This window comes from Etheostoma spectabile, chromosome 22 (genome assembly GCF_008692095.1).
Source record: "Etheostoma spectabile isolate EspeVRDwgs_2016 chromosome 22, UIUC_Espe_1.0, whole genome shotgun sequence".
Lineage (NCBI taxonomy): Eukaryota > Metazoa > Chordata > Actinopteri > Perciformes > Percidae > Etheostoma > Etheostoma spectabile.
Genome location: NC_045754.1, coordinates 6151563 through 6159254, shown reverse-complemented (window position 1 = coordinate 6159254; position 7692 = coordinate 6151563). Strand labels below are relative to the sequence as shown.

The following is a 7692-nucleotide window of genomic DNA, read 5'->3' as shown; positions in this document are numbered from 1 at the left end:
CACACACACACACACACACACACACACACACACACACACACACATATACACACAGAGAGCAAAGCTCCAACCATTCAGCTGGAGCCTAGGCCACAACCTTTCCACAGCCACTTCACATCAATTTGATCCATGATTCTATGAGTCGAAGGCCGAACCCTAACCTTTCACGATGACAGGACCATCGGGGGGCGAATGTGACATAGACAGAGGATCATCTCCTGCTGCAGCTTCAGGTTAAAGACAAAAACCAATGGCAGAGCCATACTCGCTGTGTCTCAGTTTGCCCAACGCTGCAGACTCATTTTTCTTTCAATCCGAGGGAAAACACTTCCTGATTATAGAGATAACTGGAATGTTTTTATATAGAGATATACTATTCTGAGCATTCAACCTTCAAAGATGTGCTCACTAGAAATCTTGACAATTGTGAGAAATAATTGAAAACAAGCAAAATCTTTCGACCCATGAGCAGTTATCCGTTTAAAATAAAATAAGAAAACATTTGTCTTTCACTGTGTTACTTACAGTTGTATTAGTTGTCAAAAGGCATTAAGTGGAAGATGGAAATGAACAGTTTCTCAGGTTTTACAGTGGTAAAACAGTATTGTTTCTGTGTGATGTTCTTCCTTTAACAATAGTATTAGCTTTATAAAGTTCAGTTCTCACATCACACAACTGACGAGAGGTTAGCACACATGTGATTAGCACATGTCACCGCAGTGTCTCATGAAGGATACTCTGAATGTAGCTCACACTACGTCAAGTGATTAGCAAACAAGTACTATCTGAAGTATCTTAAAGGGATCAAAAGCTGTAGATGTTCCCAGTTTTAAAACCCCCCTGTAGATCTGTGATTGGTTGTTCCTTCAACCACAGAACCAGTCAATGATCACAACATCAGACCCATTTCAGTTGATTCAGACAGTGATTCAAAGGTCTGGAACCTAGCTAGTTAGGGATTCAAATAGTGTTGGATTGTGGGATAGTGGGATCAAATAACGGCCCTGACATTTGCAACACACCAGCCCTATTTTCAAACCACACCGACCTCACACAAACGTTGACATAATAAGCAAAAAAGCATCTGAAAAGCATCTACCGACGACTTTTAGCTTGGTTGTGGTCAGTGATAACGTTGGATTCAGCGGAAAACCCCCTCAGTGGTAGAAGCTCGCTCTAGTCGTTAATGTGTACTGGGTATGGTAAACATTTCCATGGCAACAGCCCGTTTGACCAATCACAGTTGTTGCAGTTACCCTTAGGATTGTGGGTAGTGTAGTGTTTCTCCATTAGATTGCAGATAAAAATGCTTTTTGAAAACAACAAAGACAAATTATTGTTAATGTTATTGTTATTTTAATTTTGATTTTTATCAACATTTTTTATCAAATCAGCGACCCATAGCGAGCGGCCCTTCTGGCATTTGACCAAATTCCAGATGGTCAGTCTGTCACTAGTTGACATAAAGATTATTGTAAACGGGAAGTTAAAGAAAGAAAAAAAAAATCCCTTTTAAAACCAAAGTTTTAATCTGGATTTTGACGTGCAAAATGGCTGCGGCCACGTACGATCGTGTGATATAACAGGATGTAACTTCGCTAAACAGAACCACAAAACCTCTGACCTGTTGACTTCAGGCCTGTCTCCACCCATTATGACATTATCAAGGTGTAGTGCAGGGAAATATGATCTGCCGTGAGCATGGTGTATTTCATTTTGATTTTTCCGCTGTTGATGGAAATAAGGGGTTAAATGGAGGTGACACTGGCAGCGCAAAGCTGAAATCACTTTAACTCCATATTTTTTACTTTGGAAAATCTGCTAATTGCTTCATATACTGTAGGCTAGTAAATCACAAAAACAGTTGTTATTGAGCAGAACTATCCAAAGCCACAGCTTTTACAAGACTACAAAGCAGGCGACGACAGTACATGATAGAATACTTGACATTTCAAAAACCAAGCAGAAATCTTCATGTAGGTGCCTTTACTGTCTCAAATTAAACCTAAATGTCCTGTGTTTATCATCATAACTCTTCCCCCATGTTCGCTGTGGTGATAAAATACAGTCAATTCAAATATATAGGACTTTAGATAAGACTCAAATTAATCTCTGCCTGAGGTGAAATGAAAGACATTTTCTAGGACTGACAATGCAGAGTAACAGAACACTGGGAGATGGAGTGCTGAAAATAATTTTGAGATGAATTGATATTCTAGGTTGTGAAGGTCATAAACCCTCGGGATGAAATGCCCACCGCATGTGTTTGGTGATTGATTCTTGGTTGTGGCTATTTTTCTTTAGCGGCCACTGACATACTGTGCATAAACAACACACACAGCTAAAGGAAATGCTAGATTGAACAGTGTTGAAAAGCGAAAATCGTTTTTGGATGCAGTGGGATTTTGGAGAGTAAGGCTTATGAAGCTGAGGGCACAGGTATGCATTACAAAGTGTGGAAAAGTTGACTACGTTCAGGATCGATCAATCTATCTATCTATCTATCTATCTATCTATCTATCTATCTATCTATCTATCTATCTATCCTTTTAAAGAGTTTTTCCTTGTCCAAATGAAAGATGGTAGAAGTTGTCATGTGCACAGATTTACTGTAGTGGCCCTCAATTTGGGATTTTGAGAAGAGCATTGCTCATTTATACTTCTATTCAGAGGGAAATAGTGTACTTAACTCCTATGTATTCATCTTTCACTCAGCTGTTACTTGCAAATTAAAATTGACATACAAATGATATGGTCATCTCATAAAATATGATGTATTGTAATAAAGTAGTTAAAAATTCCACTTCCACCAACTGCAACATCAAAATGGGATGCCCTATCTCACAATGTTACAGTAATGCAGTTTGAATCTTCCCAGTCAGGAACCGTTTTTTATTAATATTCCAACACCACATGAATGAAGAACAAATGCTTCATCTTGCAGTGTTAACAAAAGGGAAAACTAATTTGCGTCGTGAATCAGATCCATTCCAAATTGTAATGGGTTCTGTCATGACCCATGCTACACCTTTCCACCAAGTTATCGGCCCAGTAGTCTTTTAGTAATCCAGCAGACAGACAAACAAACAGAAAAGCCAATTTGAAAAACATAAACTCTTTGGCGGAGGTATTAATGTTACAGTAATGTATGATAATGTAACATTCTGAAAGGGTCAATTCTGCATAATAACTACTTTACCATTGCTACTCAAACTTCATTTAGTTGTTAATACTTCTGTACTTTTACTAGACTTAGGCACTTTGCTGCCCCAGCCTCAGTTGGATTGTATGACCAGTAGTTTATGGTGACTAATGTAGCTCAGAGTAAATTCTTTCAGGAAGACCTAACTTTTAATCAGTGCACTCCTAAATCAATTCAGCTGTTATCCTAATAAATTTACTTCTTTGCTGTATGTAACTGTCGCATATCTGCAACTAGTCTCTCCTGATTTAAATAAAGCTCAGCGTAAATTTGTGTTGTCTTCCTAAATGGAATTGCTGGTGGAGGCGTTCACGTTCTTGCTTAACCAATCAGAATCGTACACAGATTGCAAGGGCCAATCACAGAGTCACAAATCTGCTTTGTCAAATCTGTTTCTCCCTTCGCTATCAGCTGTCGTTTCCCTTTCACCTCCAGTCATTTTCTCCAGCTGACCGGCATGTAATTATACCCTCATCCCTCTTATGTTTTGTTATATGACTAAATACAATGCTTCAAGTAGGTAGCTTTAACTATTCGATTAGAAATTTAGAGCTGCTTTGGAGGTAAAAAATAAACAGCCTTTGTAAAATGCTTGCGAGTGCAATTTGTAATTTTTATTTGAGCTTCACCAAATCTCCTACTTGTCCACCAACATAAATTTAATGTGACGTTATGGCTTCATGGATCGAGATTTAGTTTGGCCTTAAGAGCAGCTGCCTTAGATAAATGTTTATATTTAAAACTTTAATTAATTTAAGATAATGCCCATGAACAGCTTTATTGGTTTCTATGTGAACTCTGGTAGGACAGAGTTAGCTTGTTATTGCTCACTTACTTAGCATGTTACAATACAGTTTGGTGCCTGAGGGAATCCTGCTTTAAAAAAAAAAATGCTATACTCCATATAGCCCCATGTTGGCAAATCAGTCATGCATTTTCCAATTACAGCTCTACTGTCACCAGCCCATTCGCAATCACTAGAGCAGACACAAACAAGAAGATTAAGAATAAATGATATGATATACAATCTCATCTCTAACCAGGACCATGACCGAACTAACCAACAAGGCCTGAGTCTCTTTATAAGAAAGAGGAAAATGGAAATATCTTCTGAAACGGCGCGAGCAGAGAGGGACAGGAGCAGAGAGATTTGTGGTGACGATGGAAGTTGTTGTGATTGATTATATGTGATGTAGAGCAATTAAAAGAAATTAACAATTTGCATTTTAATAACATTATTATCATCAGTTAAATGAATTCATTAGTCTTGATTAGTTTGGTATTAGTATGACAAGTGCCGCCCAATAGAGCGTGATGACACTAATAGAAGGCTAAGGGACACAACAGAGCTGAGACGGATAGGAGGAAAGCTACATGGGGGTGGGGCGGCATACATGTTGGAATGGAGAGGGAGGTTTTATTAGCAACACAGTCTGTATAAAATGTGAAAATCTTAAAGTGTCAAACACAACAAATAAAAACAAGTGTTTGTTTCAAGCTTGCATCTGTTTTGCGTGGGATGTCTGGTCCATAATTTTCACACAGAGCATATGGGCTCCAATGATTTATGTGTGGGTTACCCTCCCTCTCTAAGATGATTGATCAGCATTTAATAAATATATACTGTACATCTGAACTGAAACATGGAAATCAACCCCTCCTTTGCCTAAATGGACAAACTGTCTTAGAATAATGTTTCAGGTTTTCAATGGGACAGTGTGGCTATTGTTTTGGAAACTAAAATCACTTCTGAGTCAATACAGATTCAGAATCACACTTACTTTCACACAAAATGTCTTATGTAGGTAGCGTTTCATAAGTGCTCATCTAAACCGCTTTCCATAGTTATGATTTGATCCTATGTGGATATTTTCAGACCTTTATATTTATAATAGATTACTAATACTTTGAGCTTGAAGCTTCATTCTTCACCTTGGAAATAGCAGTGGGACAAAAGATTCTCACAGCAATGTCCACTTAGTGGCTACTTAGTTTCTCAAGCCCTTCCTCAGTGGATGGATTACCCAGTTGTCATTCCACACTTAAGTCACATAATGACAGCTCCCTCGCCATGACAACTGAACAACTCAATCAGCTAAGGAAGGCCATGTGTTTGTGACTGACAGCTTGGGAAACATCAAATAAGTGGACCTTGACTGACAGTGATGACATTATTTGACATTCATGTCAAAGCAATCATTTCTTGTTGTAAAGCTGAATGTTGCTTGGTTGTTTCCAAAGTGCCCGAGCTTAGGTAATTAATTAAGTCAAATGGAAGCTTTTTCTCGTCACTGATTGTCATCAATTAATTAATGGTTACACGGTGCGATAAGACAACAGTAGCCTCTGTATGGCGTAATAACGATTACTCAGCCGAAGCTTGCAACTGCTGAAAATACTGAAATCCTTCTCCTGGGAGCTGCATAACCAGTCCAATCTGGACTGCAGCGTGTGTGTGGTACCTGCTTGAGCCATTATATGTGTGTGTATGTGTGTGTGTGTGTATGTATAGATCTGTTTTTTGGTGTAACACAATGGCCAAACTAGTACAGTCTGATCATACACAATTCATTAAGCTAATAAATTATAGTATCATGTCTTGCTCATCTTTTAATTTGATATTGTAATAATGCTGTATAATTGTTATTTTTGTTATTTATGTCACAAAACTATCTTTATTTCCATCTGCATTTTGATTTGTGCAGGAAGTCACCGGGCAGAGCTTAAAAAAAGAGGTTGTGCATGCAATGCAAGGAAGTCCAGACCAAAATGAAATTGACTTTAAGTGTCTATGCTGAAACAAAACAAAAAGAGTGTGCTATTGAAAAACGTCTGGAAAGCTCTGCCATTTTGCATGCACTTTTGAGACTGTCCCGATCCGATTATACATACTCATTGAGGACACATTTGGAGACGCATTCTACAGACAGGTGAAAACATTCGCACCTGGAGCTGTCCACTTTCGATCAGATCACTCAGGACAGATGTTATAAACAGGTCAGCCTAATTAGCTCCCGTTTTGTAGAGTTCCAGACTCCAATATCAGGTCATGGTGCTTGTCCGACATCAGTCAATTTGATCAGAACTGACTGAAAGTTGCTAAGGGTGATATTTGTTGAATGTTGAACTGTTTTAGACTAGAGCCTATGTGTTTGCATTACAGCATGTCTTGATGCTTTGGCTGCTAGCAGTCCATGTTGGCCCTATTTCATACCTGGGTATCGTATTTACTGAAAAAGCCTGAATCAAATGAGCCACTATCTTATTACAGCAAAAGATGTAGAGGCATTTGTTTGTATCAGGGTAATTGTTTGCATTTGTTGTTGTATGTAGCTGATTTGATGCGCTTTTCAACCTGCCAGATCTATAAAAGAAAACACCACTGGAGGAATTTAACGATCAGACAGGGGGGCAATGCCTCAGATGTAAGACATCACAATTGGCTACAGCATGTGCATTAAAGTGCAACTCCATTCTGTTTAAAATGCCGTAGTATAGATTTATTCATGTTCCATTCTGACATTTCTTTCTTCATGCGTTTGCTGATCTTGACACTGAGCAGGACTGAAAAGTCACTGCACAGGATAGGTCAAATGCATTGGACCTTGTACAGATCATCGGGAGTTGAAACAACCAGAGATACATTTTTATGATCTGTACTGTAATGGTAAAATTGTGTACAGGTACAGTATATATGTATGTACTTTTATTGCCTGTGCAGGTATGGGGGTGCTTTCTGTCTTGTATCTGCTGTGGACCATGTGAGTGGGTGGCTATGTGATGTGTATCAGTAGTGACTGTCAGTGCAGAGAGGTAGAAGAAGCACAACACTGGGAATACCTTTCCTCCAAGATCAATAAGCTGCTTAACCAAGTATTTCACAGCGGGCTCCTGCACATTTGGGAAACCGCCACTGGGGAAGCCAGGTTCACTTTAAAATTGCAACTTCCTCTTAAGTAGCAGAATTGATATACAGCAGTGAGATCTCCATTCATTTGCGGGGTCATTTATATCATTATTGCCATTCTGCTGCTTGGAAAGGGTGAAACGGTCGCTCCAAAGTAAATGGATTTCAGAGGCATGAGGAAATTGAATGGATATATTCAGTGAAATGTTTGTGTCAGGAGGAAATATTGAGCCAAATCAAGCTCAAATTTCCTCTGGGGCTCCGTTGTGTTTGGATTTGTTGTGCCGAAGAAAAACTTTATGACAAACAATGAATATGTCGTACCTGTGATGGTGTCAAGCACAAAAGTCTTGTGTGCTATGTTTATATGACATCGATTTTTGGCTAATCCAGCAGCACAGGTCAAGAGCTGAAGCACGCAGATAAGCAAAGAAAAATAAACAACTCAAAACACGTAAGCTTTTCAGGTCATAACTTGGATGGGCGAATTAAACCCCAGATCTATACCCTTAAAAGTAGAATTTAAGAAGATATTTAAAAATGATTTCAGACCTCTGAGGGTTAATCAGTTGGGGTATTTAGT

General features: G+C 38.8%; 1 long non-coding RNA gene across 1 annotated transcript in view; it reads left to right on the top strand.

The window, feature by feature from the left end:
* Nucleotides 1-5132, top strand: part of LOC116671961 (uncharacterized) — a 14657-nt gene extending 9525 nt beyond the window's left edge. The window contains exon 3 of the long non-coding RNA XR_004327422.1: nucleotides 5122-5132. This is a non-coding gene — a long non-coding RNA (uncharacterized LOC116671961). The remainder of the gene's footprint in view (nucleotides 1-5121) is intronic.
* Nucleotides 5133-7692: the final 2560 nt, after the last annotated feature.